Below are 12,069 nucleotides of genomic sequence, written 5' to 3' on the forward strand. Positions count from 1 at the left end.
AGATGCTGCTATTTTACACATTATCCTAGTTGTTGGTTTTAGTTTCAACTATTCAAGAGTGGTCATTTTAATGCTATGACGCAAGATTTGTGGATTATACACTGTTGCAGCTTTATTAGGAAGTTGTACAGAAGCCAACGTAACCACCAGACATAGTATATTTGGATTACCACTTGTTCAGTTCAACGCATTCTGAGTTGGATGGCAGACGGTCTCGAAGTATTGAAGTAAACTCATGATGCTTTCAAACAAACACTATTCTTTCGACACGGTATCGCTATATTAACAGAAATATGGAAAAACGTTATCGTATAAAGAACATAATGGCATTATCAGAAAAGCATGATCAGGTAATGATCAAAATACATGTAAATATTAATAGAATATTCACCAGTGAAGAACAATATCTGCTAAAATGTAATAATGACTCAATTGATTTATAAAGTACTGTGTCAACATGTGTTATATTAGATTACTAGTCTTAATATTAATGAAAGAATTAAATAAATAATATTAAATGAATAATAATTCCAAAGAATATCCAATAAAAGCTCAATTGACAGTTGGAAACTGTAATATCAGTATTATTAAAGTAAATTTATATATATTTGCTAAAACAATCTAAATTGTATCGATGAGAATACTACTGAAAACTTGATGATAATTTGAAAATATAAATATAAATATATTTCACGGAGCTAACGAATGTACATTTTACGTAGTTGGTTGTAACTACAATACAAAAAAGGTTTAAATTACAAATATTTGGCGACGGATGTTTCATTTCTCTTAGCTTTTAACAGCTATGTGAAAAAAGTATATCCTGTAACCAGTTACTCTGTAATATATGGGCAAATAAAATGCACAAATTGTAACTCTGAAGTTTATTTCAATATCAGTATTAAATTATACTAAATATATAGTATATTCAAAGTTTTTGAATATTTTCCTTCTCGTTATATTCTATTTCAAAAGAGACACAATGCGGTCTGATCAGTTCGAACACGTAAACGAATGAGCCTGTTAAAATCGTCCAGTTGTCAGTCGTATGCAAAACTTTTGAAAGCGAAAAGTGATAATAGGTTATAAATCTAACATATAAACTATTGTGGCGCTATATATAGATGCATTATAATGTTAAAATAAATTATATTTGACAACATTTTTGTTCAATTATTTTATTTAGATAAGAATACTCAAACTTGATGCGGCAACATTGCGACGTTTTGACGCCACAAATTCAGATGACGTATGTACAAAATTACTTTGAACAGATTATAGTATAAGTCACCATCAACTTGATCCATTGAACTATTTGATATACAAGAATGAACTATGATGAACAATGACGAACTATTATACATAAATAAATTGTATATATAAATTGAAAATTAGTGTTCAAAAAAGTTGATGACGAAAGATTTAATTATCTGACCTTACATAACAAAATACCACTGTAATTATAAATTTTTATAAAATGTTAGACCTATACCATCCAATTTGGTACAAAAATTGTTGGTATAAAAAATATAATTTAATCCTAAAACCAAAGCAAAGTATCTTGGAGCAACAAAATGAACCTTGAATATGTGCCTTAGTATCAAAATTACAGAAAAAAAAACAGGATATAAAGACATGTCTATCAAAATAATTTTAGGAAGGTAAAAAAAATTGCGGAAAGAATGTTGATGTTGTTGAATTTTAAATAGTGGAAGCTTGCTCACTGAAACATTCAGGTTTATCATATTTGTAAGTGTTTATGAGCAGGATTGGATATTTCGAGAGGAGATTATAGTTATCTTAGTCATAACAGGAACTAACTAAGGTTCCTTTTCCAAATAAGTGTGTTTGATTGAATTATAATGATATGAGTTATTGAAAATAATGAGTATAATTGGAAACATCCTAAAGAACAATATTTCCATTAAATAATTGGCAAATTTAATTAATAGAAATTAATTAAAATTATCCACGAAATACCTTGTAACTATTTTTGTGATTTATAACTCCTACTGTTCAATATTTAATTAAAATATTGAGAGCGCAAATCATTTCGCCTTTCTTATTACGGTTTACCGCATTCATAAGCATTCCCCCGCCTCACCCCACTCCCATCCTTCGAATCAACGTTACGTCATTAAAACCGCAGCCTATTAATACTGGCCCCAAGGTGAACGATGCACGTAATTCTTCTTACCATATTTCATCCCCCCACGGCGATGATTTAAGGTTTACCACCGACGATAGCGCCAATTCAAACTCTGAAAACACTAATTGGAACTAGGGCGGTTGAAATCGGTCGCTTAGCAACCCTTTTCAGAGGGCTTATTATCGGCTGTTTATTTGGACTGATAATGGTCCTCGCGGAGACCTGGACAAATTTTTTTCTCCATCTTTCTCTCGGAAACGTTGACTTTTTATCCGGAGTGGAGGGCCGTGATCAATAGGGCGACATTTGGGCTTTTTCCAAATTTTCAGACGGCTTTTTCTGAACAGAAATATAATTATTTCAGATCCAACATTGCTAATTATTTACCTGAACTAGGTAGGGTTTTTGCTAAAATTAATTAAATATTGCTGTGTTATATAAAGTAAGATCATTTTATAAAATTTAACGAATTAAACGGTGAAAAATATATGAATTTAGCTGATTTTAATATCATTTAAAGCATGTAATCTATATATTTAAAAACGAATCTTTAGTTTTGTACTGTGACATACTGTACTTCACAGTGACAGTTGAACAAGTGTAATTAAACAGCTGTATAGGTCGACACCTGTCAATTTAAAAAGTATTTATCAACGAGCAATAGAGAGAAAACTCAATAGGTGTCTCTGGGGTAAAATTTTTGCAGGTGAGATTGAATTGGATATTCAAGTAATTTGATTGGTCAATTTAAATCTCCATTTGGAAAAAATATATGTAATGCTTAAAAATTAATAAATATATAATGTAAACTACGTATAAAATATGAATATAATATAAAAACAAATATATCTAAAAAATCATAAACAAAGAACTTTGAAACCTATAAATATTATTTATTCTGTCTTTAGTGCTCTCAATTTAATAGGATCTATTATAGATCTGTGTTTTTAGTTTTTTATACTAAAAGCAAACTTTGAGTCTTTCCCTGTTAAAATTCTGTTTACATGTTTTATCCAAAAGTATATGACCTTATTATCCCTAACATTCTATCTGGAAGATCATTATATAATGTACAATTTAAAGGTATTAAATTTACATTGTTTTAAAGATATTTGAAAATTATGTTATATTATCGGCTTGGCAATATCGTGGGATAAAATAAAAGAGATGGCTCTAAGACCTACGATTTAACTAAAACGATTTTCTGGTGCATGAGATACTGCCTTTCCTCGTTTGTTAGTATAGGAATATCTGGAATTGAAGGTATAGAGTCAAGTTACAATTTCTCAACTCTTGTTAATACATCCCCCGTTAATGTCGAATATGCTGATCATGAGCACTTTAAATGGTTTCTCAAACATATTAACGGAAGGATGTATATTCCTGAAACCAGGAGCTCCAATAGATCAGAAATTATAGAAAAAATTCAAACTCTCTTAGGTAATTTTAAGACAATATATTTATTAGGATAATTACACATTGTTTTTCTTCAATGCACTGTGGTGGTTCAAGGTAGTTATTAAATGTTTAATTGATGGTAATATAACAAATGTGTTCTTACTTGAGCAATATGCACTATTTAAGTCCTGAATTGCTCTGCACCAAAATTCTCAGTGTATTGAACTTGGGTTAATCCGCTCTTAAAAGGTTTGCGTTCAGTAGCTATTACTTCAGTGGTTGTTAAACTATCAAATAATTGATCCAAAAATAAAAGTTTATCGCCATTTGTATAGCTTTTTTCGGAAGGCGGTTAATTTCTAAAATTAAAAAATAAAATGATATTATATATGATTTTGATTATGCATTGAATATGAATAAACATACACCAACTTTCAACAAAACATGCTGTAACGATCATAAATGTCTTTAATACTTAATCCAGTCTGTTTGGGATTTTTAATATTACCAACCATTTTTTAAAGACAGCCAAATACTTCTTCGCAGTAAAAGGATTCTGCATTTCTTTACTATGTGTGCTTCCGGGTACACAATACTTCCTGTATGGAGAATTCCCTTTACTTATTTTACTACCGACTCATATATACTAATAAACAAATAACTTAATCGCCAAACGTTATAAAAATCTAAACGAACTATTCCTCACGTCAAGCATATTCATAATAGAGAGAGACTTAGAAGGGCATATCCCATATTAAATTTGGTTCGAAGTTACGCTCATATTCCAGTGTGAGGGCGCTTACGCATGCGCGCTATAACAATTAGGTATGGTGCGATGTTTTAAAATGTTTAGCGGGAGCTTATAAAAATTTAACGCGAAATTTTTTTAAAATAATTTTATTGGAAAATCAAAAAATAAATCTATTTTGAACATATTTTATTGAAATATTACAATTACATTAATTTTCCTTGACCATAAATACATTGACGTTATCACAGAGATATCTCGACTACCCAAAACACGTAATCCACTTCTCTCTAATATTTAAAACAAACCTAAAACAAACATTAAAATAAGATGATATAACTATTAAAGGTTGTGTTGTTTTACTTTTTAGAATCTAAATTAACAACCTACCTAAATTGGGGTACACTAAAGAAACGACCAATCTATCGGATTCATTGGAGATGAATTTAAGTCATAATTTCAAGGAAATACACGCCATCCACTTTGGAGCACAAGCAGACAGCAAACACTGCTGGTGCGGGCATCGCTGGGATAATAGATGAGATGGAACTTGGGCTAATTGCTCCAAGCGAACCAACTCACTACTCTTCTAATCGATCAACAATAATAGACTTTTTCATGTGTCAAAATTCGAATCAAGCCTCTGACCTGCAAGTACTCCAAGATGTCGATTCCGACCACAGGCCAATCCTCCTCACCATCAGCGACTTTCCCCTGAGTTCCGTTGCCGTTAAACTACCGACTGGAGTTTGTTTCAACTCGAGCTTCAGCGGATGGAACCTATCCCAAGTATAAATTCTTCAGACGATCTAGAAAATGCAGCCTCGATACTCACTCTATATATTCAATCAGCCGCAGACGGAGCTACTAAAACAAGTAGCCCTGAACCGTTTCAATTTAACCCCCTAGAGAAATAAAAGAACTAATCAGGTACAAGAACCGATTAGCGAGAAGAGCTCGCGCTACTCTGGGTCCAGAGGATCAACACACGGCGCAGCGTGCAATCAGAGAAGTCAGGGACTGGGTTAGAGCCTGGAATGAGAAGAAATGAGAATAATTTCTTCAAAATGTAGACAACCCCACTGACCCAAACGACCTCTGCCGCGCCGCCAAAAGTGTAATGGGGAAAAATTCGAACGCAAGCCACCTCTGAAGGCTGATTCCTCTACAGATATCGCCTTCACTCGCAAAGGCGTTCGAGAACCAAATGAAATGCAATCCATCTCTGGTCCCACCTCGACAGACATTATCTAACATAAACGACACTATCCCCTCTCTAAAGAGGAAAGACTCCCAGTCAGTTCATCTTCTGAAGAGCATAGTCTCTCCCAAAGACCTTCTGCTCTCCAAAAAACGTCTGTCTTCTAAAAAAGCTCCAGGCCCAGATGGTATAACAGTAAACCATCTAAAAAACCTCACTAGCAAGCAACTATCTGAACTTGCTAACATTATCAACTCCATCCTAAGGTTAAAGCATTTCCCAAGGAACTGGAAACATGCGCTTGTCGCTGTCATTCCTAAAAAAATGCCAAGTCCAATCCATCTGACTACAGGCCAATCAGCCTGATTAGTTCACTCTCCAAACTTGGCGAAAAGCGATATAACGTTTTAAATGATTTTACAGGCGCACATCACATAATCCCGAACGAACAATTCGGTCTCCGTGTCAAAAACTCATGCCTCCATCAAGCTGCCCGCGTCGCAGCAACTACCCACCAGGCACTGACAAAAGGTCGAAAAACTGGAGCAATCTTTTTAGATATCTCCAAAGCTTTCGATCAAGTATGGCACCATGGTCTAATATTTAAGGCGAAACAACTAGGTCTACCGAATGACCTAATATCCCTGATAGATTCATACTTGGATGGTAGGTCCTTTCAAGTGAGGATCGGTGACGCAGTCTCCTCTAGTAAACATATTTCCGCAGGAGTCCCGCAAGGTGCTCCGCTAGCCCCAGCACTATTCAACCTTTATATGGCTGATTTTCCGCTCTACAAACTTTCACACACAGCATTTTACGCAGACGATACCGCTTTCTTCACAACCGGTTACTGTCCCGACGCTATTCGCAGCAGACTCCAAGTACAGCTGAACCAAGCACTAGCGTGGTATAAATTCTGGCGGCTACAGATAAACCCGAACAAAACTCAGGCCATTCTGTTCCACCGCAAGGAGTTCCGCGCCTATAGCCTCCAAATCGATAAACTCCCTATCCCATGGCTATAGAATGTTTCATACTTCGGTCTCCAGTTCGACCGCAGATTCCAATAGTCCGATGGCCCAAATTCAGTACGCCATTTGCAAAGGAAATGGAAGTACAGCCTACTATTTCCACTGCTGTGCAGAAAAAGCAAACTCCCAATCCCACAGAAAGCGACGTTGTATAAACCCCGGTAGTGAACAAACTACGACGGCCCCAGTCGTAACCCAGGGTCTCTGCCGCCCGCAAAACAACCATTCCCCTAACCTGAAGCGACATCAATCAAAGACCATTTGGTTCTAGCTGGTTAATCTAGTAAATGAAAAAAAAAATAAACGACCACCGGGGTGGTCGTTATTCGTTATGTACGCGGTCGTTGTTCTGTCTGAACAGTTTATAGTTGTACAAATATGTTTGACTATCGGATATATCTTCATCCGCCAGTTGACATTTAAATATCTTCGAAATGGCACTGTTTCTTTCCATCCTATCCCTTTATGAAATGGTTTCTCAGCTTTAGTGATTACAGACTCCAATGCTCTACGGTTAAGAAACTGAGCTACTGCAATCCGCCTTTGGTGGTCCTACACCTCGAGCTGTGATGTATGTTCAATTCACCTTTTATGATATAACCACTTCAGTTGCGATATTTTGACTAGAACACCATTTACCCCGAACTGAAATGCTCCTTCCCGAACTCTACTAATTGCGAAACGACTGCCAATCCAACGTCAACAAGTAACTTGTCAACCTTTCTTTGTTAAGTATATGATCTCCAATTCCCGTATATATATATATATATATATATATATATATATATATATATATATATATAAATATATTTATATATATATATATATATATATTTATATATATATATATATATATATATATATATATATATATATATATATATATATAAATTTCCATGCTATCCATCTATGGAATGATTTCTCAGCTTTAGTGACTAGAGACTCCAATGCTCTACAGTTAAGAAACTGAGCTACTGCAATCCGCATTTGGTGGTCCTACACCTCGAGCTGTGATGTATGTTCAATCCACCTTTTGTGATATAACCACTTCAGTTGCGATATTTTGACTAGAACACCATTTACCCCGAACTGAAATGCTCCTTCCCGAACTCTACTAATTGCGAAACGACTGCCAATCCAACGTCAACAAGTAACTTGTCAACCTTTCTTTGTTAAGTATATGATCTCCAATTCCCGATATATATATATATATATATATATATATATATATATATATATATATATATATATATATATATATATATATATATATATATATATATATATATATATATATATATATATATATATATATATATATATATATATATATATATATATATATATATATATATAAATTTCCATGCTATCCATCTATGGAATGATTTCTCAGCTTTAGTGACTAGAGACTCCAATGCTCTACAGTTAAGAAACTGAGCTACTGCAATCCGCATTTGGTGGTCCTACACCTCGAGCTGTGATGTATGTTCAATCCACCTTTTGTGATATAACCACTTCAGTTGCGATATTTTGGCTAGAACACCATTTACCCCGAACTGCAATGCTCCTTCCCGAACTCTACTAATTGCGAAACGACTGCCAATCCAACGTCAACAAGTAACTTGTCAACCTTTCTTTGTTAAGTATATGATCTCCAATTCCCGATATATATATATATATATATATATATATATATATATATATATATATATATATATATATATATAAATTTCCATGCTATCCATCTATGGAATGATTTCTCAGCTTTAGTGACTAGAGACTCCAATGCTCTACGGTTAAGAAACTGAGCTACCGCAATCCGCATTTGGTGGTCCTACACCTCGAGCTGTGACACATGTTCAATCCACCTGTTGTGATATAACCACTTCCGCTGCGATACTTTGGATAGAACACCATTTAACTGCAGCAATGAACTTTTCGAGTAACTAAGGAATGATTATCAATATAACGTCAACGTGTCTTCTTTTTTTGATAATTAATTAGATTCCGGTTAATTGAATTAATCAAAAAGAGAATCTTATGATCTCATCGGAATCCTACCGACTGCGCTCGTTACAAAATTAAAAACGGTTTTAATCACAGGAAAACTATGAATTTGTTTAAAAAATTGCTTTATTTTACGGAAAGAATATGCGACTTGTTGAATGGCGATACAAAACAACACTGTGGTTTCTTATCTATTAGAATTATTTCTTACAACATGAGTTAAAGTATTTGTGGCAGTAAAGCAAGGACTAGGGATATTTTCCAAAGCATGGAAGTTTCTTAATTCAAATTCAGTTCATGGCTAGGAGACCTTGGGCATGTTCAATCCACCATTTGTTACCTAACACCCCGAACTGCATATATATATACATATATATATATATATATATATATATACATATCACATGTATCACATTTTAGCAACAATAACCAATAAAAACTAATCGATTCAAGGAAGTCCCCTTTAATATGATGCGTGACCAGTATTAGGCATGACCAAGCAAATATGAAGATTATACAAGCATAAATATCTGTGGAAAAATTTAATTTTTAATTTGCAAATAAAAGGATTATACACGTTCTACATGTCGCTGTTGTGCTGCCTGAAAATATTTATGTCGTCATGCATGAACGCCGATTCGTTCTGGCTGTTGTCCGCGCGGGGTTCTCCAGCAAATATCTGGTACCCCTGCGACAGTTGAAATATTCATATTAGTTAAAGTGAAATTGGCAAGGCACCGATTGCTACTATTTATTTATTATTGATGAAATTCGTGATAATGAATTGATCCTAACAAATAATCATATTACAATATTTCTGTTTCCTATTACAATATGATATTGTATTATTTTTACTGAATATTAGATAATACTAGTTTAAAAAGTTATGTATTAATAATAACTATTGTTTATGCTCAAACAATTAATTGTATTCCAGTTTTAACTTGCTAGCAGTATATAAAATATCGTCAGACCACCTGGTAATCATATTATATTTTCGGAATCTTTTTCATGGCATTTAGTCGATTAACTATAAATTGCAGAAATTAAATTGGGTTCCACTTAAAGCCTATTTCATCTTATTATTAGTTATACTATTTTGTCAATAAAATGTTAAATTATCAACAAAAATTAAATGTTCTATTCGATGTATTTCGCTACTTGTTTATGCCAGTCTCTATCACTTCAATCTGAATAATTTTTAAAGTTTTGATACCAATTTTTAAACAATAACTTCTAGAAAAACAGTTGTATTTCAGCTAAAACCTAATTCCCTAGATGTCTTTTAGTAGCACTTTAATTTGATTGTAAAAAAAGCTTACGCTTTTTTTGTTTATATGACTTCTGTACGTTTGTTGTGACAATTTATTGATAAAGCAGTCATTCTAACTTAACATAACATATACTCCCTAAAACAGTTATAAACATTCAAAACTTTATCTAATCATCATAACATCATTGTTAAATACTTAGTAGATGTTTTATATTTGTTTTACGTAAAATATGTTGCGACAAAATCTCTATTCATAGCACAAGTTTATCGATGTATTGTAAATCCATCAAAATTAATTTCACCTCTTCACTGAAGAAAAACTCAACAATTTCTGCTTTTGTTCACGGACATGTAACGATGTGATGATTGAACTGTGTTCGAGCAAAACTCAAATGTCTAAAACACATTGTTTTAGTCAAAAAATAATTGTCTCCTACAAATCGCGCCTTTTCTCCAAAATTTTTCAATCTATAACCGAAGCAGTTCTTACTGGCAAGACTTATTGTCAATTGTACAAGTTGAAATTGACGCAATATGCTACATAACAATGTTCGACCACACATTGCTTAATTTATGAATAATACACTGTTATAGCTTGAATAGGAAATCCTCGTACCCAGCGTACTCATGAGGTATAACACCTTTCTACTATCACTTGCTTAGAGCAATGTAACATTATTTATCTTGTTTATAGTGTCGAAATGCCGAAGAAGTGCGAAAATAGGTCGATGATTGTATCGCCTCCGAACCAACATCTTTGTTTCGACACTGTATCACCATATTGCTAAAAGGAAGGGAAAATGAAATTGTGGAAAATAATAGAAAATATTTTAGTCAGTATTTACCAAGTGTATCGGAAAATCGTTATCGCTTTTTTTCGAAAAATAAACGAATTAATTTTTAAGAAAATGGAAAAATTTATTTACTCAAAATATAATAAAGTGCTGGCCTGGAAGCATATTTATACGAAAAGTTGATACTAGGATTGGAGACAGGTCTGGAGAGTACGGTAGTACCATCAAAGTGCTTTTATCGCTTCCTTGGTCGGGTTAGCTTTATGAGAAGACGCGTTGTACTACTGCAAAATTATTTAACGTATCTTCGAACCCATTATGCACGTTTTTCCATCAATGCATGGTTCTAATTGATCATTTGTTGTCGCTGACGATCACTGTGAACTGTTTCTCTGGGCTTCAAAATTCACTTTTCATCACCCGTTAATATTCGATGCAGAAATGACTTCCGATTATACCAATAAAACAGCATTTCACACCCGATTTCCCAATGCCCATAATCGATCAATAACTTTCAGTGTTTCATATTTTCAAACTTTTTCGCTCTACGAGAATATTGTTTGGCTTTCACATCGAAATCATCACTTTTGAAATATCCAAACCAAGCCTAACATGTTTTTAAGGTTGTTCACTGCAAGTTTTTACCAGAAAACGATGATTTTCAGTGGCTTTTTTCTTTTGATTAAATAATAAAAGTAATGCATGCCACGCGTCAAATCATAACATCGCATTGTAGGAATGTTCGTCCGGTCGGTCGGTCGGAATGAATGGCTGTCGACGCGATTGATTGTCCGAACACTCATTACTATTTTTGAAAGGAATTTGCAGGAGAACTAAAAACACTAGTTGGATCAAATACTTGTTTATTTCGTTGTTAAATTGATACATGTGATAGACGGGAGAAGTGACAGGATATTAGGTTAGGTTAGAGGAAGTACGGTAGCGCTGTGGAAGTGGTACTGTCACAAGGGGATGGAGAAAAGAAAAGAGAACGAAACGTCGTCGTGATGGTCTTTTATAGCCTAGAACTGCATGGTACCAATCCATCAGCGTTGTCAACCTTTGTACTTGATGGTGAATTCGTGGTGGCCTTAAGAGTCGTGGCGGTCGCCACAGCATACTTAAACCTAGCGACATCTATTGGAAAAACCGAAATAACTTTTGGGTACCCCTGCTAAATTGTACCAATATTTCTCAACAATAGCATTCTTAAAGTTTACAAGCACCTAATACTAGGCCATACTAGTCCTTAATTTTAAATTTGATTGAGGATCATTGTGGTAGCAATAAGTTCCGTCCATAGAAACGAAATATATTTTTTAAATTCTACTTAGAATGGCATTTTAATTAAATTCGCTATACGTACTTTCTTTGAAACATTTTATTAATCTAATGATTTATCAATCGAAAATAAATCACCGGACATCATAGCGCCATCTCTTATCCAAAATAGAACTTATATACCAAA

The sequence above is a fragment of the Rhynchophorus ferrugineus genome, unplaced genomic scaffold, assembly GCF_030347505.1.
Source record: "Rhynchophorus ferrugineus isolate W39M unplaced genomic scaffold, kcgeb_rfMv2 rfM3, whole genome shotgun sequence".
NCBI classification, from domain to species: Eukaryota; Metazoa; Arthropoda; class Insecta; order Coleoptera; family Curculionidae; genus Rhynchophorus; species Rhynchophorus ferrugineus.